The sequence below is a fragment of the Anas acuta genome, chromosome 3 (assembly GCF_963932015.1).
Source record: "Anas acuta chromosome 3, bAnaAcu1.1, whole genome shotgun sequence".
NCBI lineage: Eukaryota > Metazoa > Chordata > Aves > Anseriformes > Anatidae > Anas > Anas acuta.
The window spans coordinates 70634973-70660014 of record NC_088981.1 but is presented as its reverse complement, the minus strand read 5'-3'; the positions used below and the strand labels follow the sequence as shown (position 1 = coordinate 70660014).

Genomic DNA, 25042 nt, shown 5'->3' with positions numbered 1-25042 from the left:
CTGTTTGGAAGTAAAAATAGCTTCTATCATTCACTTCTTTCAGTCTATTAACACCATTTCTTGGTAGTAATGGGTTTGAAAAAGAAAACACAGACCACAGCATAGAGAAAATATTAAAATGGTTTTGATTTGTGACTAGTGCAGAAGCAAGAGCCATACCCTGTGAAAATAAATCTGGCTTAATCCTCTTGCCTGAAAAATGTGCAAGTTCCTTTCAAGTACTTTAAAAATGCATCTTCTCCTTAATCAGCATTAGGGGAGAAAGCAGCACTATGGAAGAAACATTTCAACCAATCTGGCTTAAATATTCATTGTGTATCTACTAGACTAATGACACAGGAATAGATACTTGCATCTGATAAGCTTCCACTAATAAAATCAACAGCATAGGACGCAGTGCTGCTCCTTCCACAAACATGTAAGACTATGGAGGCAGCATTTTGTCAGACCTATAAAAAACACAACTGAGAATACAGGATGGCTGCATGGTGAACAAAAAGTGAATTTATCTTTACTTCAGACGAATTCAGAAGCCTTAAACAAGACATTACGAAAAGTCCTAGACAGCGTATGGATTTGGAAACCTTTTACCAACTACACACCTCTGTAGCAAAGGAAACCAAAAATAAAGCAAAGTACCTAGTGAACTAGGGATGACACTGGTTATTTCAACACAAACAATTCAGACCACTGTAGGTTTTGCTAGGTGCTCTTCAACCTGCCTCCTGCTTTCCAGTGGAAGGAGTCTCTTCTAGAAATGGGAATCCCAAATAACGGTACATGAATGTGCTCTTAAGAGCTGTGTGCAGTCCTTGAGACCTGTAGACAATCCAACACAGAGCTGTAGTTTAGACAGCGGTTTCCACTCCCACAGAGACATACTCAACAGCAAAATCACTTGAAAACCAGGACTTTAAAATGGATTCTGAAAACCCTTACAGAAAGATCAGCCACCCCACCTTAATGAGTTTACTACAGGCAGATGGAGCTAACAAAAAAGGATCCGTACTGTTCTTCCATGTAGATCGTAATGTATCTAATTATAAAAAGCCATTTCATCCTCTCCTTGGCTGATATTACCAAGATAAAAATACATTACAAACCAACCCTAAAGAACGGAGTTGCATTTACCTAATCTTGAAAGCACAGACAAGAATTTGTGAAGAAAAGGAAACGCTACTGTTTCTAAGCCTTCCAGAAATTAAAAGGCTTAGGAAAAGCAACATCTACTTTCCTTTGAAAATTCTTCCCTTAAGTAGATGGCACCAGCATTAATGTGGCACCCCAATTATTCTCTTTTGTCACTGGTGTGCATGCTTAACTGATTTTTTTTTTTTTTTTTTCTAGAATGCCAGTATTTACAGGCATAATCTGGAGAGCAGGCTCACGGAATGTTTTATAGCCTGGATGTCAATTCTGCTAACCAAAACCAGAAAAATGACATGCACACCACAACTATCATAAATACGAATATAGAGCCCTCACTGTTATATGACTGTGACCATGCCACACAGCCAGATTAAGAGCATGTAAAATGTCTTTCTCATAATTTTAAAAAAGGTAAGAAAAACTATGATATATATTTAAAAAGTCAGAACTAAACTGCAGACAAAAATGCTGTTAAAATTACTCCTTTAAAAGTTTTCAGTTAGAAAAATTAGAGATAACATATAAAGAATAAAAGATGTGAAGGCTGCCTGTACCCTTTTTGAAATCACTACCTAGCAGTTATTCAGTGTTACAACACGGACAAATCTGGTCTAGGACAAGGTTACCCACTGAATTCCATTAAGACAAAAACACGATGAAAGTCGTCATTAAAAAAAAAAAAGTTGTATTTTATTTTATCGAGTGGAGTTTTTACAACTGTACATTTATTATGTAACATAAAAATAGGAAATATTTTTCCTATGTATTCCAGAAAATAAATGATAAACTTTGCTGTTGGTACATTAGTAGGTGATTTCCTACCTTTTTCTTCCTACTCTCCTCTTAGCAAAGAAGCACTGAAGACTTCAGATAGCTGATTGAGTTATTATTTAATAAGAAGTGCATGTGATCCCAATTGTCGTATTAAAAATAAAACCTCATGCTCTACTACAATTTCTGAAAGGAAGCCTCTAGTTTAGAAACAAGAGAATAAAGTCCCTGTCCCAAAAGCCTGTGGAAGTCCCAATCCTACAAACTGACCTATAAAGAATCTTTTTGTAGTTCCACTCAGTCAAAATAATTCCTAAAAATGAGGCCAAACGTGAAACAGATATAAATATATTAAAGATAGAAAGAATCTTAAAAGAACTGATATTGTGGTCAAGATGGACAGAATCTTTATTTTGTACATACTAGACATTAATAATAATGTGTTTTGCTTTGGTTACAAAAAGGAAAAGAAGTAATATTATTTTAGGGGTCCAGAGTTCCTCCAACAGATGTAGGTAGCACTGGTTCTCTTTTCCTCTTTTACTTTTTATTATCAGGAAGAGTAGTTTGCATTTTCGCTGTGTTCTATCACAAATATGACAAGCCTCAAGACATTTTTCAAAAAAAAAAAAAAAAAAGTCCAATAAGCTAATCTCATTCCTCTTAGACATGTTTTTTTGATAGTTATCTATCATTCAGAATCTATCTTTCCACTATTTTAATGCGTTTTAGAGAAGATCTGTCAAACTAACTCAAAATAGCCAGCACAGGACTGATTGTGTTTCTGAGAATGGCTACATACGGATGTCTAAAGAAGACTTCTGAGAACACTGAAAGCAATAACACATTTTCCTTGCATGATTTTGCAAATTAGGTATTCCCTAAATCATTAGTTGTATCCACTTTCGTGTTTCCTAACTGTTTTTCCATCTAGCCATTTTCCTAGCCTAATTAAATCGTATGTTGGCATACACATTAGTACTAATGCCACAACTTAAGTTACATGAAAACCTACTCTTGTTTTAAAACTTATGCGTCATACTTTCATTACACTGTACGCTAACCTACTCCAAAAACAACTTGTCATTATTCTTCTTCATCTTTCAAATGTCTTCTTTCACACCTAAAAAATCCCAGTCTTTTCTGTTGAAACTAAGACAAAAGCTGTTCAGATCTAACAGAATTACCTCACAAAAATAAAAGTCAGAGATACAATCCCATAACTGTGAAGTCTATCAATACTGTAATCTCTTCAACTACTCACTTCTATGCACAACACTATAACCTACTCAAAATCTCAGAATAGATGTAATATATAACTACATCACATGCTTAGTTGGAAATCTGTTGTTTCCACTAAAATACTGTACATTTGGGGAGGTGGATTTTTATTTTTTGCTTAATGGACTATCCTCACTCATTTCTTTACTCCCTTACTGCTTAGTAAGTCTGAACACTCCTTTGTCTAAGTTTATTGAAGTACCAGAAGCAAGATCAAATGGAAGCACTCCATGTTTTCCACAAGTGGTCAAAACTGAAACATTGGTATTTCTTACAGGGAATAAAGTCATCTTCTTCCTCCTACACATAGCTCCTACCTGCTCATCTCTCCCTTAAAACCTTCTTCTAACAGTCTTCAAGAACGGTAATTTGAAAATCAATGAAAAACAACAATACTAAACCCAACTCTCTGAATATAAGGACAAAGTGCATGTTCATTATGCCTCCCTAAAGATTTTCAGTCGACTAAGAATCCAGCTATTCAACTAGAATTAAATAAGTCAAGCTGAACATCATGGTGGTTTACAAGTTTTTACTGCTTTTTGAGTAAAAAAAATAAATCAGAATCAGAACGTTCACCTTCGGTCTATGCAGGACTTCAGTTCTTTCATATCAAGTTATTAGCTCTTAAAAATCTTAAGCCTTACCAGTACAGAGGCATAATAAAAATTTTTAGTTTCCATATTAGTGCCTCTTTTAAAAAAAGATCAAAAATGTACCTGCATGTTACATACATACCTGCAGTAGTTACAAACAACCATTCATGTTTTGTTGTGCTCCAAAATGTAAGTCATACACTTCTCTACCTTCCAGTTCTACTACTGCATGTAAATTCAACTGAAGAGCTTTGTGCAACCCAAACAATAGTTTCCTTGTGCGTGCAATTTTGCCCACTTCGGGTCTTCAATTATGCAACTAATTTGCTGATTTTCAAAATAACTCAAGAAACATTGACTTAAAAGTTAATTCAATTTCCTGACTCTTCAGTAACTATAATTTATGAAGATGAAAGTGAAACATTTTTTACTAGAGCATAAACTATGCTTTAAAGCACACTTAAAAAGCTTTCCTCACTTTATAGCCCTAGAAGACATCAAACCAGTAACTAAGTATTTTATTTGACATTATCAAAAGGAGATAAAAAGGAGAGAATGTATTTGCAATTGTTTTTACCAACAGTTTGGGGGATTTGTTTCATTTTTAAGGAGTTATATAACCTGTGGGTAAATAAGATGTATCGGTGAATTTTTGTATCAACAGAATACAAGGAGGGAAGAGGATTTTATTTTATTTTATTTATATCCAACAACTGAAAATGACAAATCTGCCTGAGATCACATTATCTTGTTTTCCTTTGTCCTTATCTTTATTTCTGTCATCTCATTTCCTTCACTTTTATTTAGTTGAATAATTGTGTCTCCTCTGAATTTCAATTCTGTTTTGGCAGCTTGGACCTCTGACTGTTCCTTCTTCCAGCCACCACAAAGCTACACGTTGCTGGGTGAAGAGAATGCATTACCTCACTCAGCCAGACGAACAGAAAGGAGGCTTAGGTCTGTGACCTCTTCTTTGAGCTTCGGCAGCCAACATTAGAACTAATAAAAAAAAAAAAAGTGGAAAAGAAAGGGGGATTTTTTATTTATTAAGACACCTGTTGCTTTCTTACTGGTGACACTTTATATATGCACACACACATTTCAACTTTCTAAACTACTCATATTTACTTTTTTTCCTATGTCCTGCATCTGTTTAAACTAATCTCAACTTTAAGAAACTTTGTGTACAATGTAAGTTGCCTAAAGTTCCATTTACTAGAAGTACTTAATATATTTAGATGTTCGTCTTGTATTGTACTGAACATACATTACGATACCCTTTTTGTTTCTGGAAATAAAGGAAAAGATGGGTCACTACTAAAGTCTTTCCAAGTAAGTTTTAAAAAAACACAACTTATATAACCTGACAAATTCTAGAAAACTTCTGATATTTCACATATATTTTAACAAGTACTGCCAGTGCATAAAATGGGCAGATAGAACTATTTACTATTTTCAGGGGAACGCTTGTTAACACATACAAACCCTGCTTTTCAAGTTTCCAATCAAGCCACTAAGAACCAGTCCTTGTCTGAAACTAGGCAGTTAGCTATAATTAGCTGTAAAACATGAAAAACGTGTTTTAAGTCTTTTGCCTCAAAACCATGTATCCTCATGAGATATGCTTATTACAGAAGAACAGGTAAAGGTTCTTCTTACATGCCAGTACGTGCACAACCAGATCTTTCAATGAAGTAATCGTAACTTCATTGGCTGCATGATTTTAGGTCAATTTCAGAAAACATCTCTCCTGCACACAGCCTCAAAGAGCCTGCCATTCCAGAAGATGACATGCTACAACATGGTTTTCAGTGATACCTCATTCCTCCCTCCTTCCCCCACCTCCCACCCATTTCTTAGGAGAGAAGTACAAGGAGAAAATACAGGGAAGAGTGACAACAGTCTTCTAGCTGATAATCAGCATTAAAAACAAGCGTACAAAGCCCTGTAACTAGCGTAAGTATGAAAAGGCATGACGATTTATCATAATCTAATAGCTGATGTGACAGTAGCTAAAACAGAAGCTAGTTAGCTGCTAGCATGAAAGGATTTGTTTATTCAGTACGATTCATTTATTGCAGAGTCATCAAAATGGATCGACAAGAGAGGCAAACTATCCTTATCCCAACAAAAAATCTCTCCGTGTGATTTCTGGGGAGGGGAGGAAGAAGAACATTAGAAGTTACCTACTTTTGTTGCACAAACTCCCACATACTTTATGAACAGGAAGCCGTTGTGTATACAGAAACAAGCACAGTTATTCATATGTGTTGACCACAGACCTTTTATTGCTCATTTGCAAGCACCACACACGGGTGGAGCTGGGATTCTTTTTAACCAGAAGCGTGTCTTTTGCTGCACTGTGGCTGTGTTACGATCCCTGTAGGTGCAACAGATGAAGTCGTTCTTCATATATGTGGTGAACTACAGATACAGTAGGTTAGATTGCTTGCATTGAATTATCACACTGATCCCATTAACACTGATTAGCAAGAATTTTTATTCACTTTCTAAAATCAAGCCTGATCTACATATGGCTCTAAACTTCACACAGAATCAGAGATGTTTGGTCAGAGGAACATCTAGAGGTCATCCAGACCAACCTCCTGCTCTAATGAGGATTATTGCCAGCACTAAATCAGGGCAGCCTTGGCTTTAATTTATCAATGCCTAGAGGCCTGCAAGGACACAGCCTGCAGTCTTGCTCAGCAACCCATTTCAGTGCTACACTGTCCTCCTCAAACACTCCCAGGAGATTTAAAAGGTCAGCACGTATGAAGTTGTAAAAGCTCAGTTCAGTAGAAAATCAAGTCAGAAGAGCTTTAGTCAATAAATCACAGGGTCTATGCAGCTAGAAAGAACCTCTAGAGGTCATCTAGACCAGTCCTCTGCTCCAAGCAGGGTCACCTACAACAGGTTCCTCAGGGCCTTTGTCCAAGCATGCTGTGAGTATCTCTAAGGTGGAGACTCCGTACTGTCTCTGGACACTGCTCCAGTGTTTGACCAAGTCCAGTAAGAAAGATTTTTCTTATGTTTAAATGTTTTTATTTCAACTTGTGCCCATCGCCTCTTGTCCATTAGTTGGGCACCACCAAGGAGGGCCTGGCTCCATTTTCCTTCCTCCTCTCTATGCACATTGGTGTACTTACACTGTGCCATTCATATCGGCATTTGGCTAAGCTGTCTGATTATGATTCTTTCCATCCATTAAATAACGATGCAAATGATTAATAAAAGGAAAATGATAACCAACACTAAATAACCCATTTACTTTATACCATATGTTTGAATACAGATTAGGAATAGTTGTACATGTTGTATCAATGAATCACATGATCTCTTTTTTTTCTTAATCCCCTGTTATTTATCCTTCAACAAATTGCTCCAAACTGCTGGACAGATGTGTTAATCTCTGGCATTTCCTCTGTTTGCACATAGTCAGCACTAGGCCACAAGACAGCAACTAATAAAGCTGTGTATGTTTCTACCTAAATTTTATTAAGACACTATCATAAAATGGCTTTTGTTCTGCCTAAAAATCCATCAGGTGTTCCCCAGACCCAGTTAAAGATGCTGACTTTAATCTTGAAAATCTCTAGCACTGTGGACTCCGAATACCTCAGTGGCCTTGTTATGGATGAAAAGATAAGGCTCTTAAATTAACATTTGCTCAGTTGCAGGGAGTTGAAAAAGCAGGGAGGCTTCTAGAAAGCTTCTTGTTTGAGGAGTACGGTTCATTTCTCTGCAGGTGCTCAATGTCCCTCCCTATTCTCCTCATTGCCCAAGAAGAAATGGAAAAAAAAAAACACAATACAGATAGCAGAAACACATACACTTTTTTTTTTAAACAAAAAAAATGATTTTAAAGTTATTTGGGAGTCATTTTCTTTCTGAGCATAAAACGTTCAAGCACCAAGTGCTTTGTTAAACTAAAATATACTTGATTCTTATATTCATCTTCACAAAGCTCACTACGCCTATAGTAATGTTTATGCCCAACAGTAACACAACAACTGATCAAATGCTACTAAAGATTGTTTTGGGAAATGTTCATCTTTTTAATTTATGAAAATTAGGCAGTATGAGTACATTAAGTGCTTTTTTTCCCCGTAATTGTACTACAGCATTTTTAGTCATTACAAAACCTTGAAACACTATAATAGAGCTTTTAGTAGTTTTCACAAGAAGCATGGAAAAGCTTAGGTAGTTAACAAGAACAGTTAAAAGCCTTTTATCTGCATTTTCTAAAGTAAGATTAAAATAAGATCGAGTCAACAGATTTAACTTTCTGTGATTCTTCTGTTGCATACACCTACTATAAAGCTCTCTTGTTCTTAGAATTAGAAGAAAATCCTCTAATTTACATCTGGCACTTACAGGTAGCCTGGTTCTTGTTCCAAAAAGCTTCAAATGGCTCAGGAAATGAACAAAATAAAACAATACAACACCTCATCAATTTATTCAGCTATAGATAGTTTCACAGAGGTGATATGGGCATGTTTGTAGAAGTCACCTCTGGAAATTAGAGAGAATATTGCTATCTCAAAAATAAAGAAAGAAAGAAAATGACAGTGATGAAAGAGATGCTGGTAGTAAGAGTTACTGGATTAACAACCCAGTCCTGCCAGGTAATGTCAACTTCAGAGGCATTTCAATGTAAACCAAGATAGAACAATTCTTCACAAGGCTTTGTTTCAAATAATCAGCGGGTGAATGAAATAAACCCACAAATCCCAGGTCTCTGCCCCAACCACAGGCTTGAAAACAAGAGTCAACATCGTCTGCACCTACTCATTTTCAACTCTTGAATAGCAAGTTGGTGCTTCTGCACATCACTCCTGATGATGTCACTGCTAATTTGGAGGCTGCCTCCCTCAAAGCCTCTCACGGTAAACACACAGTCCATGAGGTGCCCACTGTTGACCTGTAACATTATCTTTGAATTTCATCAGTGACACAAAGTGATGCTCCCTGAATCCTTTTCAGCTTTTTTTTTTGGCACAGAAAATGTAGACGATACCAACAGAACCTAGTTCTGTCAAAACAAACAAACAAAAAAAAAAACACACAGTAGGAGCCCCTTGCCTCAATTACAACTAAACTGGGTTGGCAATTTCCAATGTTAGCCCCCAAGTATCTTCTGAGAAACCCGATGTTTAAGTCAGCATTGTTCTGTAACCTACAAGTTTGCGACTGTCTAAAATTAAGTTTTGTAAATAAATTCAGGCTGCCAAAAAAATGAGAAAAAATAGTTTTGAGGTTGGGGTAAAAGGACTCTGGGGACCTGCCTCTTCTGCCAAGCTTCTCACGCTGCGTTAAATTTTAAGCAGTCCACAAAGATCCTTTACCCACTTAGCTTTCTAATATGAAGGAAAACAGATAGCAGAACATGTGAGAAGCATGGGAACTAAATCTAATTATGACTTGACATACATAAATGCCTTTAAACAAAAGATGCTGTGTAGACAGGGAATTCGTGGAAGACCATAAGAACAGCAGAAATATTTCATAATAAAGAAGAAACTAAACTTTCTTGTTGTACTGTGTTGTTTTTTTCCTTCATAAAATTAGTATCTGCGATAAAAATTGTTAATGCTTTCTATATCCTATTTCAAAAAGCATGCATTTCCTACTCTATGTTAGAGTAACAAATGTTCCACTCAGTTTAAATTATCTTCCATAAATATCCAGTATCTTGCTGCAGCAGTTACCTATGCAATAAAAGCCACTTTCAAAGTGATACTGCCCACATGTAACGATTATTCATTTAAACCAGAAAGAGAAATGGAAAAGAGCAGGGAGCACTATTTTTATACCAAAAGGATTTAAAAAAAAAAAAAAAAAAAAAAAAAGCATGAGGAATTAGAGGAGACCAAAGTCAAAATCACACCTGTGGTTGGTATCTCCTTACCAACAAGCAAAGAAAAACTGCAGAGCCTGTCTGATGGGCAACAAGATGAGCAAGGTTATTGTACACCAACTATTTAACCAAAAGGATTTTTCTTTCCAAAAGGTTCTAATTTTCTATGGAGAATCATTCATGATGGCAACAGGCTTGCAACCACAAAGCATATATTCAAAACTTGCCCAATTTCAAGCTTTAATCTTTGGAATTCCCTCTACTCACTCACAGTGAGTTAAAAAGAAAAAAATAACCCCAATCTATGCGCATCTCCATGGCATGAGCTTTGCAATTTGTTTAGAGATATTACCAGCCCCTCAGATGGTCTCGCATTCAAGTCACATATGAAAAATCCTCTGCTCATTTCAGTCTGCTCCTCAGTCAACCCTAAGGCTTTTGGCTGTATTCACATACACCCTAATGCTTACCTGTATGCTAAAATATCCGCGTATTTTCTATTTTATTCTGTGTGTATTTATGTGCATATCTTACTGCTGAATCAATCTGGAGGCACTTCTATCTTTGAATAGACTTTATGTTCCACTTCCCCAACCCCTGAACACCGCTTCTTCGTAATTCCTTCAGGCACAAAATGCTGGAGACAGAAAATCACTGAAAGAATTGTGTGTGCTCTGAGCTTTTCTTTGGTTTTGCTATGGTAATTACTACCCTTTGTATCCAACTATACACGGTAAAATTAATTAAGACCAAATGACGAAACTTTCAATATGCACAGTGTGAAGCTGAATCACCTGTACCTTCAAAATAACAAAGATTAGTTAAGCGTGTTTTCCATCTACTTGAACTTCCATGGCGAAATAACTTGCAAATTAAATTGGCATCACGGGAATTCCCTAAACATCCAGACTAGGGATATGTTACATTTTCTCATCAGTGTATCTAATTAAAGCATTCATCTGATGAGATTTCAAAACGTAGAGTTGTTTCTTTTTTTCCCCTCTTTTCTTTCCCCCACCCCTTTTAATACTCCCTTTCGTTTTTCTCTTGATGCCATTTCAGGTTTCCTCAAAACGATTTTGGCTAATGAGAACATGGAGTCACTGGGAGAAGACAACCCCCCAAATCTGAACTTCAGTGGAACATTAAACAACATCAGTGCACTAACTGATCTAAAATCCCTTTACTAAAGCAGTATTTGATCTGTCTCTGAGATTTCCATAATTTGCTTTGGCTGCTAAGCAACAAATTAAATATGATTTGGTATATCTAAATGAATTATTCTTCCTAATGCTCTTCTGACTGAGAAAATACAGTTATAAAAATGCTCTTGTCACTGAGCAATTGTGTTGAGGAAAAGTCCTGTGCTTCAGCAGATATACTAGTTGTTAGCAAAAAAAGAAAAAAACAAAAAACAAAAAACACATTTGTTTGCCCTGAAGTAGAAATGGGGAGGTACAGACATCCCAGTGTCCTACAGTCTATTCCCATGGTCAATATTGTCTGGGTTGTCATGATAACTACAAGGATTACAGTTCTGTCTAAACTGGACAGCTTGTGGCAAAATAATAGGCAAGACAAATACAGGATGGGTAAGTAACTCCACCTGAGGTTCTCTGTTTGAAATCTAGCAGCATACTGGGAACTCATTGCTCTGTTCCAGGACTTCAGACAAGCGGACACTACATTTCCAGCTGAGAAAAAAAGAACCTTCGGTATTGATCAAGAATACTCCTTGCCCAGAAACCAAGAGCATCACCCTTCCTAGCCTTTCAGGTTCGATATAATACCATCGTACCAAAGCAAATTGAAAACCTACATTTTAATGCAGATTTCAAGTAGAAGTGCAGAAAAATCACAATAGGCCTCTGTCTTCCAATTTGTATGTGCTACAGGCTCAGAAATACAGTTTTTCAGAATGCAAAAAGAGATCATGTTTATTCATTCACCTTCAATTTAAAACACAAAATAAAGTGCTGCCAAAGGTGTGAAATAGCCCTTGAGTTTAGAGAAGGAACACCCAGCTTCCTTCATATCCTTAAAGCAACTATGCTAGGTATGAATTTAAAGAAAGAAATAGCATCTGGTGTGTGGGCAGGAGGCTTGCATTGCTACTACCAGTGTTTGTCACCTACCTACTGAATATAAGCATTAGGACTTAATTCTGCAGTCTTAATTGGTAAACCAGTAACAAAACCATCAGAATTAAATAACACAGGAAAATTATATTTGTGTACACCTTAATATCTATTTTCCACATAGAAATAGTTGTGTTCTTCATCTCAGTCTCATTAATACCAACTTTCTGTGAACTCACAACTCAAATTATTAGCTATTCACTCTGCTATTGATAGATGAACATTTGCCTGTAAGGACAGCTCTGTGAGGAATATTTTCTTGATTTGTTCACATCACTATGATGGATACTTTTAATTTCAGCGCAGTATGAAAACAACCTACTAGATTAGGCTGCCAAATGTTTTTTTTTCCCCTTTACATTTTTAACAAACAAAAAATTAACAAAAATGAATTCCTTATTCCTATTCTAATTATATCTTCAAAAGAAAAGACTTAAATATAATAGTGGTAGGAAAGAGGCTTAATTTCACTTCTTTATGCTAAAAAAACTCCAGTATTAACTGTATTGGTCAAAATATGTCAATAATTGTATTTGAAATACATAGATGTGCAGCAGGTTTCACTGCAGATACTCACATTCCGACCGTACCCTTGTTTTTCAAGTATCTGTCCTTTTTTCTCGTCCTTTGAGTACAAGCAGCCCCTGTGAAAGCTGCTGGTATTTGCATCCCTAAAACAGACGTATTAATTCATCTACAAACCAGATTCAGCACACGTAGTACAGATTGACAATCTACTGGGATGGCAACCTTGAACATCAGCACAAGCTGATACCGTGCAAGTGACTGACCGCTGCTAGTGCTACTAAAAAATTTCAGGCACACCGCTATACGACTGTATTAAAAAAAAAAAAAAAAAAGGACATTGAATACCTTGATGAACAAGTCATCTGAACCAGTGAGGCTCAGTAAGAAGCCCATGGAGGTAGACTAGCCCCGCACATCAGCACGGCTGATGAAGCTTCAAAAGGTGCAAGGCTGGAACAGGTCACAGATGGAGGCAGATACAGAAAAATGAGCCTAATTTTCCTGCTGCTATGATAATTATCTTGGAATTGTAGGGCTAGCTCCCCTTAAACAGCGGTATTCAATACACAATGAAATGGGAAGGAGGCTTGGAATGACCACTGAAACAAAATGCATCCTTTCACCTGAAGCATATCACTAAACCAGTCCTGATGCTGCATTAAAGGATTGCTTTGCGAGAAGAACGTCATGTAAAAAAACCCTCCCCTACCCACTTCAACTTTTTAATATAAACTTTGTATTTTGTTCTTCTGGAAAAATAAACAGCTAAATCAGTCTGTCTGACATTGCATCAGATTACTGATAATAACTAACTTATGCATGCAAACTGCTTGTTTGGTTTTAGAACCACCTCCTCCTACTGCCTTACGGAGCTGACAGCATAAAGTCTCATTTCATTTTAACTGCCACCCTTACTGCCTGTTTTATTCCAAACTCCCTCATATCCATTAATAAAACTTCCTCATCCATAAAGCTGCACTTACAATTAAGAAGTTAATTTAAGGGATTCCCGGAATAGGTTATTTCTAGCTTGGAAAAACATATTTACCAGAATTATTTTCTTCTGAATAAAAAAATCTAAGTTTAAGAATAAGATAGTCTGACTCTAGGAAGAATGTTACAACTGCATAGAGTACTCACGCTAATTATTTCTAACAAAAGTCCAAGCGATATGCAAAGTCATCCAATTCCAAACCTACACAGATGCCTGATTTTCCTACTCTGCTCGTTTAAAACTTAGCAAGCTGTGATGAAAAAATGAACAGGAAAAAAAAGCCATGTCTTGAAAGAGAAACCTCAGGAATGCCCTTTAACAACCCCGGTCCATTTGTTTTCATAAGAAGCCTAATTTTATTGAAATCAATTGCAATGCTCCCATGATTTCAGAAGCGCAGAAACACATTTGAAGAGAATTCTTTGCAAAGTCTTGTATAGATCAAGAACGAATATTTAGGCTACAATTTGTTAACTGCAGGATTTCTGTCTGTGCTGCTGAAAAGTGGTTTCTTCCTCCATCTTGTTACACCTGCCATAAAGGTAAAAGTGACAAACAAGAAGAGCAGAAAATTGATCCTGGTTAAAAGTAATCCAGCAAATACAAAGACCTAGAACGAGTACTCAATCCAGTTCATCCTATGACCATACAACTGCAGGGTGATTCGATGCAAGAGCCATCAGCAGGTGCTGCCTAATGAAATTGGTACCACAAGAGTTTCTTGACAATCTATGTTCTTCCAAGCGTATTTCTGAAACTCACTTACTCAAAAATGTATATATTTTACCCATATACGATCTATTCCTTTTAGAATATAGATATAGAAGAGATACAAGGCTCCTGCCTCAAGTTCAGAGTATCAACAAGGCATGAACTGTATGCAACATATTAGCCTAAGCCAGTCATGAAGCTTCAGAGTTTATGTTCTCAAAACCAGACAGTGCTGAAGCCTTGTGCAGATTGTTAGCTTGTTCAGCCAAGCATAACATAAGGCACTGGAGCTTCGTGCCCACACTTAAATAACTGGCTCTGTGGAATCTCGTGTTGCTATCTTTAAGGAAAAGAGCATCTCCCAGAAGGCAAAATGAAAGCCTGACTGATTTGCAAAGATTATAGGATGAATGACAATAGCTAACAAGATATTGGTCTGTCTGTCTAGGTGTTCTTGTGAACAAAATGATTATGGCACATCAAGATGCTCGAAGTAACGCCTCCACGCCTTTCAGATCTGCAGAGGATTTTTAAATGAGTTGCAGTTTTACCTAGTTTTGTATCCCATATCCCTCTTTCCCCGTCATATTTTTATAAGATTGTTTAAATTAAGCTGTTTTTTCTTTTCTTAAATGACCCCCCTAGTTTAGGATGGATATGCATTCTGACCCTCTGCATGCATATTTTTCTTATCTTTCTCTGCTTGCTTTTTCTTTCCATTTTCAGTCAGTTTCTCCCAATTATATTTGTATATAGGGCTTTGTTTACTTTGTTTTCCTTTCCCTTACTGCTTTCCTCTGTTTCTTTGCAATTGTACATATCAGCATGTTGGAGCTTTCTTCCAGAACTCCTTCACCTTTTCCGTTTTTTAAAACTCTCTTCCTACACACCAGACTTATCTTTCTTTTCACATTCACTGCCTCCTCCTAGCACACCATCTAGCCTTTAATCCCTCTCCACCGTCCCATTCACTTAGTCTCTTCCCAGTGCACAGCAATATATATAATAAAAGCACTCCGTGAATATTCCATGCATCATTGCACAACACCTTGAGAATGCTACTACCAACATCAAGGGGGTTACAGACTTAAAGAGATAAGAGAAAATGGTGAGGTTTGTTTTGCTTTTTAGAGCTACAAGTTTTCATCTGCCTCTCTTTTCTTTAGCAGTCAGTAATCTGCTTTCTTCCCAAAGACCTGTCACAGCCAGGCTCAGGAAAAGAACTCTGAAATCCCCATTTTCCATCCCCACCCACAGCCCACCTACGCTAGCAAGCTAAGTGGTTGTGGTAGCACGAGGAGGCCCTGAAAGCCACGTGTTTCATCCCGTGTCAAAACTGCTGTAGCTGTAGTCCACAACTGGAAAGAAAAAGAAAATAAGAAGGTTTGGAGTTTAATTTTCCACTCTGAAATTTTCTAATAAGGGAAAAGAAAAACAACAACACTGGCAAGCACCTATTAAGCTGCAATTGACTGGAAGAATTATGTATTCTTTGTAAAGTGCACAAATACTTTGAGCAACAGACAACATTTTACTCTGAACATGTCAGCCGACACGTAATGGTAAAAGATGTGAGTAAAGAGCTTATTTTGTACACCATCTTAGCAGATTTTCAAGAGCATATTTTACTTTGCCAAATCTAGTTCCTTCCAAAAAGCTGTAATACTTGAAAATGTGTTTCCTGTGATACCCACATAAATTATAAGCTATATAGTGGTGATTTAGCAATACCCAGAAATAATATTATTGCACACAACAACAATATTCAAAGTTTCCTCTAATCTGATGACAGAATTTTAAGACTCACCTGGGAGCCTGAAAACTTCTTCCAGACCATAACTGCCTCATATGACTCCGACTCTTCTCTGTTCATGCTAGTAATTTCCTCTACTTTTCCACATCCTCTTTTTCACCTGTTAAACATCAGTCCTACTTATCTGTTTCTTCTACTTCTGAGATGATACTAGGATGAAACCCAATTAGATTCTTACAGCAGCACTACTGCTCAGGCATGGAAAAGAAAAAAAGCTCTAAAAATCCTGTTTTGCTTGCAATATATTGGCAGAAGGTATGAGCAGGTACATACTCATAAAATCCATTCCTTTGTAAAATAACAAGTTTCTCTAAATTTGTGTGTATTTCTTTTATACAACAAAAAATCCACTCTCTATCCTGGATTATAGCTTTATTATGTTCTAACTACATGCAGTTGTAATTCTGCACAGAATTATAATGAAAACACAAGCAAAGTTTAAAAGTTACTGTCAGTTTGTTTAGAAAGGTATTTCCTCAAGTCCTAGGTATACACAAATGCCCTTAGTTAATTTCTCTCCTGAGCAAGCTTTACATAGCATAATATAAAAAGTGCGAGCATAAATAAAATATAATAAAAATAAAAAATAAGAATAAATAGCATAAGGAATTCAAAATTCCTTCAGTAAAATTTACTCTCTTCATATCTCTATATATTTAAGTTATACTATTTCAAATAAAATTACTTGTTTATTATCTCCGCATTCAAGAATTTACTGGACAAAACATGATTCCTTTGCTATCCTCTTGATCTTGCTGCAAATTACTAGCCTGTCCAGGTCCCTCTGGAAACTATACGACTTGTTATATAGTCTGTTAAAATGATTAAGCCTTCTTCCACGCGCTCACGTCCAAGTGACCTGCCAAGGTAAATAAGCAGAGCTTGACACCTGCGGCAAGTTCGTAATTGGAATCTGCCGACTTGCCTGGCCACGTGCATGAGATCTGCACATTGAAACGAGCCTGGCATCCTGCTTCACCACGCACGGAGGACTTGCCTCCACCACCAGAAGAGAACAGAGCATTTTACTTCCAAGTTCACTTACCGAGCAGTGAAAAGGCAAGAACTGTCAACAGCGATTTACTCCACAACTTCGGCTATTGTCTGCTGCTCAGACCAGGTACTTTCCCAGCAAGTAAAATACAGCAATTTGGTGGAAAAGTGATGAGGAGAGGAGAACGGTGAAAGGAGGAAAAATCAGAAGACAAATGAAATAAGGACAGTAGTTGTTGCTACCATCTTACACTAAGAAGAGTTTACGTTATTGTGTTGCTTATTTTTTCCTCTAAAAGCAGAAATCAATGCTTCATCAGTGTCTGCTAAAACATGCTGTCAACTTAAATCAATTTTTACTGTGTGGAGGGGAGTTATTTTGGGAAGAATCTAGAAGAATTATATTCAGGAGCAAGTTAAAGTAGCCTGTTCACATTGCACACTACTTCTTAATACTACTGACAGTAGCTATTGTCTTTCTTTTATAGCCACCTTCTAAAAATCCCATTAAGAAAACTGCACTCTTGAGATCAGAGCGGAGCTTTAGAACTTGTTTAAAGAGCAAATGAATGCAACTACTATCCCGAGAAGTGATATGCATTGCAGAGCTGTGCAGAGATGCTGCCTTCAGTTAGTTTGTAATACCTGAAGCTCAAAATGTTCTGACACAGAGTGACTTATGAATTTTACAGAATATCCATTAAAAAGGTGTCAGCAGGAGGTTAAAGCGACTGCAGGAAGGGACCTTAAAGCCCATCCAGCTCTAACCCCCCCTGCCATGGGCAGGGACACCTCCCACCAGCCCAGGCTGCCCAAAGCCCCATCCAGCCTGGCCTTGAGCACCTCCAGGGATGGGGCATCCACAGCTTCTCTGGGCAACTGTCAATGTGAGGGGCTTTTATGTTGGACAGAAGCATACCATCAGGGTGACTCCTTGCAGATAAGACTCTGTTCATAGAAGGCTCTTGACTATCTGGGGCACCCTTGGCTGGCATGGCTGATGATGGATGGCAAAGCTCTGAAGTGAGGAGAAGAAAGGCATTTGGTAATGAAAGGCATTTGAGACTGAAAATGCTGCTTTTTATAAAGGTTCAGTTTATATTCTCATAAGCTACCTTACAGCAACATAGGCTTGCAGCACACCACCAGATTCAGGGAGAAAAGATTATGGACATCAAGGCACTGAAAAAGAAGGAGCAGCACTGAGAGGCGCTGAATTTTCCACTCTAAGTTTTCCTATTGCCTCCAGAAACAAACCACCTTCATAAATTCATGCTCCACTGAAAAAAATAAAAAAACAACTGAGAGTAAATCAGCACTTATGGAGGCGCTGTATTTAACAGACTGAAAAGAAAAGGGTGCAACTTGAAGCCTCACACATCCAAGAACGAACAAAATGTTTCTCAGACTAGAGTTTGGGTGAAATGACAAGTTTTTAATCACACGTGAAAATGATTCCCCATTCTAACAGTTTTTATTTCCCTACCAAGCCATGATACTACAGTTACTGTTCAACTTCATTTTTATTGTATCCCTAAACAGCATTCAGGATTACTAATATCCTGTAAGACAAACTCAAATTACCCAAAATGCACCTAACAACTTTGCTTCGCTCACTACAGAAATGTTGTGAGAGGGAAAAAGTATCGGTGTCTATTTTCAGATAGCAAAAATACTTTGCTGTGCTGAGAAATGCACTAAGACACGCTATGACTCCATTTACACAGATGTAACTGTGTCACCTTTCATTTGACAGAGAATTTTTCTGTACTGCCTAGGCAGCTTTATTCTCACACACACTAAAAAGACACCGACCAGCTTTGCATTAGCTACCACACCGTTAAAGCCTAGATCTAACAGAACATTTAGGTTGTATCTACCTGGGCAGTTGGACACAGACCAAACTCAGTAGCCTCAGCCCCATCCTGTGCACACAGTTCATTCCTTCACCAAATGGAGGAAATGTCCTTATTTTCTCCTAGAAAATGTGCCCGGGAGATAGGGTTACCTATCTTTGATATTAGGTCTGTCTCCTTCGAGGCAGAAGCCTCTTCCTTGGGGTTCTGGTAGCTCAAAAGCATACCTCCTACATCTGGGGAGAGGTATTGGGGTTAAAATGTATTGATATACTATATGCAAACACAAATTAGAATACTATTCACCTTCCATTTGCAGTTATTCTACTGACCACAAAACAATTCAAGATTCACAACAGCGGAAAAAGACCAAGCATTACTATATGACTCAATGACACACAATACAGAAAGGCTCTCTGGAGGATGTATTTCATTCAATAACTGTCTAAAATTCCCTGTTACTACCAAAAAAAAAAAAAATGACAAAACCAGCAAACAAAAAACCATGACACACTCAGAACACGGGCAACATCCTCAAAGACTAGATAGAGAAGAAATTGTCATTCTCAGGATGCTTGACACTGTTATTTCCATTTTATTTGTTAGAATGAAGAAGTAGGTAGATGCTGAACAGGACAGAATACCAAGGACCAATGATTTACCTGACAATTTTTAGCCAGAATCTGAAGTAGCAAGCAGCTGGCACCTTTTTAAACCAGTAAGGTACAGTGCCAGTCATACCTAGGTACAGGTCCCAGACTAGAGACCAGTAATCCATCACTTTCTTCTTGGAAAACAAGGTCCCTGAAGTTTTCTTCCCCAAGGTCTCATATATACTGAAAACCTCGTTATCTCGATTAGCACTAAAACACTACCAAACCACTTGCCATCTCCCCTCATTTTCATGTGTGTTACACAGAAGAGAAGAGAAAGTACCTAAAAGCCTCAGCCAAGGGGAGGGGCATTAATTTCACTCTGCAACTCCCTGACAAAACCCAAGCTGCAGCAGAGGGACTGAAACACACTGATTAAACAGGATCACCAAACAACTGTTTTCTATTCACATTTGGTAAATTATAGCTACTAAATGGAAGAATAAATTCTAAACTTCCTGAGCTTTACATTTTCATACTCGGTAAGGGCAGCTTCCTAGCTATTTACTGCCAAGTAAAGCATCACCCAGTTATTGCTGGTTGTACTAAGGAGTTGGTACATGAATTTCTCTCAACTTCCCATGAATGATTTTTCTATGTAATATGTACCAGATTATCTGTTCGTTGCCACATCAGAGATGGTGGCAGGGCCAGATCATTTCCCTTCTTAACCACGAGTTAACCAAATTATGTAACTCAGCTCTCCAGGCTACATCCCACGAATGGCATTTATGTACCAAAGAACATGCATCTAAGCCACAGAAACATTATCTCCTCTAACACATTCCTAGATGAATAAACTGGCAAGTTACAGAGACAGGCTAAAGCAGATTAACACACAAGTCTCCTGAGATTTTGGACACTAGCTTTTGGATCTTTAAGGAAGCCTGGAAGTGGCGTTCTTTTGTCCAGAAGCAGCATCCCAAAATGATTAAGCAGGAGTCCTGTACCCCGATCTGATTTCATTAACAAAGACAGCTCGCTACATCACTGACAGATGAAAATTGAAGAAGAAATCATAGTGCATGTAGAGGGAGAATTGTTAGAGGCCCATTCTTTTCTAAATAGGTTTTAATGCTGATATCCTTCAAAATACACTTCCATAATAAGCTTGGTATGCTAAAAATAAATGCAGTTTCAGGAAAAAATGATACTCAAGACCTAGCAAGAGTATGACTCAATTTTGTGCTTTTGAAATAGGAAGCTTAGAACACACAGATGGTTTATAGATGACCTAAACAACATTGTATAAGAAATGAGTACACATCTAGATCCATTTACTCCCTGCTTCTCTGAGGTTGTAATTAACGTTAGTTCAGATGATGGCCTTTACAATACTCAAACACGACCACTGAAAATATTAAGTTTCAGCTAGTAGTGACCTTAGACCAGAGTCAAACATTCACCCAGCTGCCCAATTCATACTGGAACTAACTACCTTTAATAGACAAGTTTCTCCTCTACATTATCCATTAATTACAGAATATATTTAAAAAAAAATCCTAACAGCTGTACAAATCAAAACCAGTATTACAATTATTTCCCTTTCTAAATATGCAAGAACTACCCCAAACTTAGTTTTTTACTAGCAAACTTTCACTAACATTGGATAACAAGTGAACTGAAGCACTAGATTGTAATTACATCTATGTAAAAGCCCACAGCATTTGTAACAAAAAGAACTTGATTACATATCAGTAATTAGCATCCTCTTGTTCAATTAGATCTAGAAATTAAGTTACAGTGGTATACTTTTTAAATAGATCTGCATGTGACATGTTAAATCTTATCTCAAAAGTTTGCATAATCCTAACAAAAATTAGCACGTTCACTACGGCAGGACCACACCACGTAGCAGTTTTGAATTTTCATTAGGTTCAAAACAAAACAAACAAACAAAAAATAATCAAAATAAAGCCAACCCTCTGATCAACAACATGATTATTATCATACTCAGAGGTGCTCTTTACCTGTTTTCTGCACCCCAGAACATCTGAACTTTCTAAAGGGTTATAGCTGTGTGCTGGCCATGCATTTTCTTTCTGTAAGACTCCAGGTATTTCAACATTACAACAGTCTTACAGAAAAAAGGTCCAGACAAAATATATTTTTCTAAAGTGTTGCTTTTGAATTAAAGTAGTGTTCCCAAGTACAGGTGAATCAGGCTTCTCCAGAGTCCTTTCAACAATGTCCAAAGGGTTCCTCATGTTTCAACATGAAATCAAAACCATCTATCAATTCGTCTGCAACTCAAGCTTAGAGCTAGCTGAGTACGCTAAAAATAAGGCAAAGAGACGTGTCTTGGGATTTAAACGACCATTAATGTCTTGAAAATTAATATAAATGCTATCCTGTAAAAATGGTGTGCGGGCAAGGTGCAAGTCAGAAAAAAAAAAACAAACAAACAAACTTAGGAAAAGCGTCATGTTACAAGGCAGACTTTTGAGGAAGGAGTGAAACCAAGATTAGAAACTCTTGCAGTGCATGTTCTGAAAGCGGTACACTGTGAGCTTACGAATTCCTGAAAAAGGAGGGATAAAAGGAGGTAGAGAAGAATCTGTCCAAGATCTTTCTCAGCCTCCTAGAAGCTTGCATCAAGCAGAGCTTAGTTCTCTCTACCTAAGATGCTTCAGAATAAAAAGCGACCAACAGCCAGAACTGTATATTAACATCGAATATGTTTTTAGACTGCATCACAGAGCTTTTAGGGTTTTCTTTTCTAGTTGCTTCCATTTTAAAATCATATCCTTATCCACTTGCTTAAAAAAAGTTAATCTTTTTTTATAAAATATCCTTTCTCTGCTGATACAGAAGGTTTCAAAGGCAAAATGAGTAACTATGAGTAAAGGAGCTCACTCTAACCACGAATGGACTGGAACACCTACAACAAGCATATGGTTTGGGATTGTCGAAAACTGAAACACTTCCTTCCTGCCACATAAAAAGGACTGGGTGCCACATTCATGCTCAAAAATCAGCTTTGGTTACCAGTGCCCCATATGGCAAGCACTGAGCTAGGAAAGAGCTTACATTTCTGAAAACACTCAGATACAGAAGATGACCTGTTTGGATCATGTCTGCACCCAACTGGCTTTGATTTTCAATGCATTCCCACAAACAGTGGAAAGATAAGATTAAGGGACTATTTAATGTGACAGGGCAAGAGCCTGAAAGTATTCAAAGCAAAAAGTTTTCTCTATCAAGAGAATATTCCACATGAAGCCTCTTACTAAATATCACTTTAGGACGATGCTAATTATTAAGTTGCTTATTTCCTACCAAAATACGGTCTAGTAAGAGAGTGACTTCAAATGCTGTCAAGTTCAGCATTAACTGATCCACCACAAGAAAGCTGTTCCAAGTACAGCATGCTATGCAATATTAAACAACTCCACAGACGCTAAAAAAGGTGGTCCACAAGTTCCAACAGAACAACGTTTTGGTAATTGATCAGATCTCCAGTGAATAAGCATGGAGTCAATTTGTGAGGAACCCTAAGGCTCCCCAGAAAACCACCTGTAAAATATTAGTGCTGCAAGAATCTATCAAATCAAGTAGATGTTAAGAACATTTATCTCAATTGCAGTAGAGAGTTTGGGATATAAGGCAGCAGGTAAGGAGTAATAAGACCTCCTTTTCTCCTTCAACCTAACATTGCCGCTATCATTTTTCATAAATGCTGCCAGCACTCATAAAGAGTTATGTAGTGAAGCCCCACTCCTAACTTCCAAGTAGATTGCAGAGATAACTGTACAGAAGGAACCCAAACCTGTCCGGAGCTTAAAGACACGTACATTCATCATCCTGGAATTAAAAGATGTTTTCACCTGCAAAGTAGCCTCAGGTATGGAAGAGAGCTCCAGCTGTCCTCCAACAAGAAAAAAAAAAAAGACAGCAGAAATCTCTCTGCTAATAAACTTTTTGCTCCTTTCCTAGACAAAGGAATCCTTTTTAAGAGTGAGAAGTAGAACGGATAAAAACACAGCTAGAACCACAGAACACCTTCTATTGTCTTGCTTGGAAACGTAGACAGCATTGTTTCAACTGAGTAACCACATTTCAAGTTTCCAGAGAGCAACAGACACCCCTGAACACACAAGACCATGGAATAACATCAGCTAATTCTGCAGATAATGTCATTCTGCTGCTGCAGCTTAGCCTACAATACCTAATACTTGCAGTATCATTTTTGATGCATTTTCACAAGAGCAAATTCAGCTCAGGCTGCAACACCAGAGTCATTTATTGCCACCTGTATGGCCACCTAGGCTACCTCATACTTCTCCTCAATTACTTTTCTGGTATTTTTTCTCTTGCTGTGAAGATCATATAACCATAGAACTTTTGGGGTCAAAGGGACTAATGGAGATCCTCCAGTCCACCCTTCACCACCCCCTTCAAAGCAGGATCAAACTCAGGGCAAACTCAGCTTGTATTTTTGTTAGTTTTTGTTCTTAGTCACAGCCTTCTCCTTCGATATCAACAAAAAGTCAGAAGCAGCTGAGTGTAAAAGACCTCTCTAAGCATTTCTGCACGCATACTCAACGGCTAGTGGCTGAGCGAGATTTAACAAGTTAAGCAGTTCCTTTTTACTGAACAGCTGAGTCTGCGTGCTGTTTTTACAAAAGCTGCTTGAACTACGTATCGTAAGTTCACACATACTATCAAATTATAAATTACTTGTCATTTTCCTAAAAAGTGCTCGGAATTTCTCGAAGGTCTATGCCGGAATGACTGCAGAGGGTGCTGTTCTGTCTGACGATGAGAATCTCTTGCAGAAAACCGTGGCTCTTCGGTTGCGACACTGCTTGTCTGGTACAGCTGATCTGGCAGCAACCTGGCTGAACCCACGTCAACAGCATGAAAGGGCACGAATTAAAAAGATTACGGACACTCAAAATATGAACAGTATCACGCTGCGGAAATATTGTTGACAATCGTGATTTTGGCTAGTCCATAGGTATTACTTTGGAGGTGGTAACCTGGTGCTGCTAGACAAGCTGCTGTAACACATCATTTACCATGAGTGCTACCAGTAAAAGTACCCCAGCATCAATCACTCTTCCCATTTTCAATAACCTGTCCACCTCTTTTGCAGTGCTGATGCTAAATAAAAGAGTTAGCATGAAAGAATACCCTCACAAAAGGACCTTTGTGCTCCTTTGCCGTTTGCCTTCGATGTTCTTTGAGCTTGCTGGATCGACCTAAGAGAGTTTCCCTTCAAACATCGGTTTTCATCCATGGTTTGTGTTCAAGCTGGCCATCCCCATGCAACAAGTCAGTTCCACAGTCAACGTAGTGATTTAAGGATTTCTCTCATCATGCCACCGATTGGAACTGTTTCATTATGTGTAAGACATTTCACTACATCAAGCAGTCAGACAATGACTCCAAAGCCCAGAAATGACAAAATTCATTTCGGATACAGAAGACTGAGAATACCTTCCTCCAATGAATATTCATTTATTTGAGCAGCCATCTCTGATGGGGAAAAGCAAAGTTCAAACTATTGGTTTGAAGCAAATACAGCAAGGATGTTAAGCTGCTTCTGTGTATTTAAGAGCATTCGTCTAACACTGGGTGACAGATAGATACCTATACGGAGACAAATGCTTGTACATTGCGTGGAAGCAGGGAAAATTTAAGTTCCCCTCTCCTTGTAAAAAGGTATAAATTCAATAAATTGTCATTTTCTGAAT

General features: G+C 37.7%; 1 protein-coding gene and 1 long non-coding RNA gene across 4 annotated transcripts in view; both read right to left on the bottom strand.

The window, feature by feature from the left end:
- WASF1 (WASP family member 1) overlaps nucleotides 1–25042 on the bottom strand; it is an 85076-nt gene that overhangs the window by 55828 nt on the left and 4206 nt on the right. The window contains exon 2 of one of the 3 annotated variants that reach the window (XM_068677721.1): nucleotides 4721–4796. The exons of the other annotated variants lie outside the window; for them this stretch is intronic. The gene's annotated coding sequence lies outside the window, so the exon portion shown is untranslated. The remainder of the gene's footprint in view (nucleotides 1–4720; nucleotides 4797–25042) is intronic. 3 annotated transcript variants of the gene reach the window in all.
- LOC137853041 (uncharacterized) lies at nucleotides 16207–18215 on the bottom strand. Its single transcript, XR_011094184.1, has 3 exons — nucleotides 17950–18215; nucleotides 17754–17852; nucleotides 16207–16964 (listed from the first exon to the last, which is right to left on the bottom strand). It is a non-coding gene; the product is annotated as an uncharacterized lncRNA (long non-coding RNA).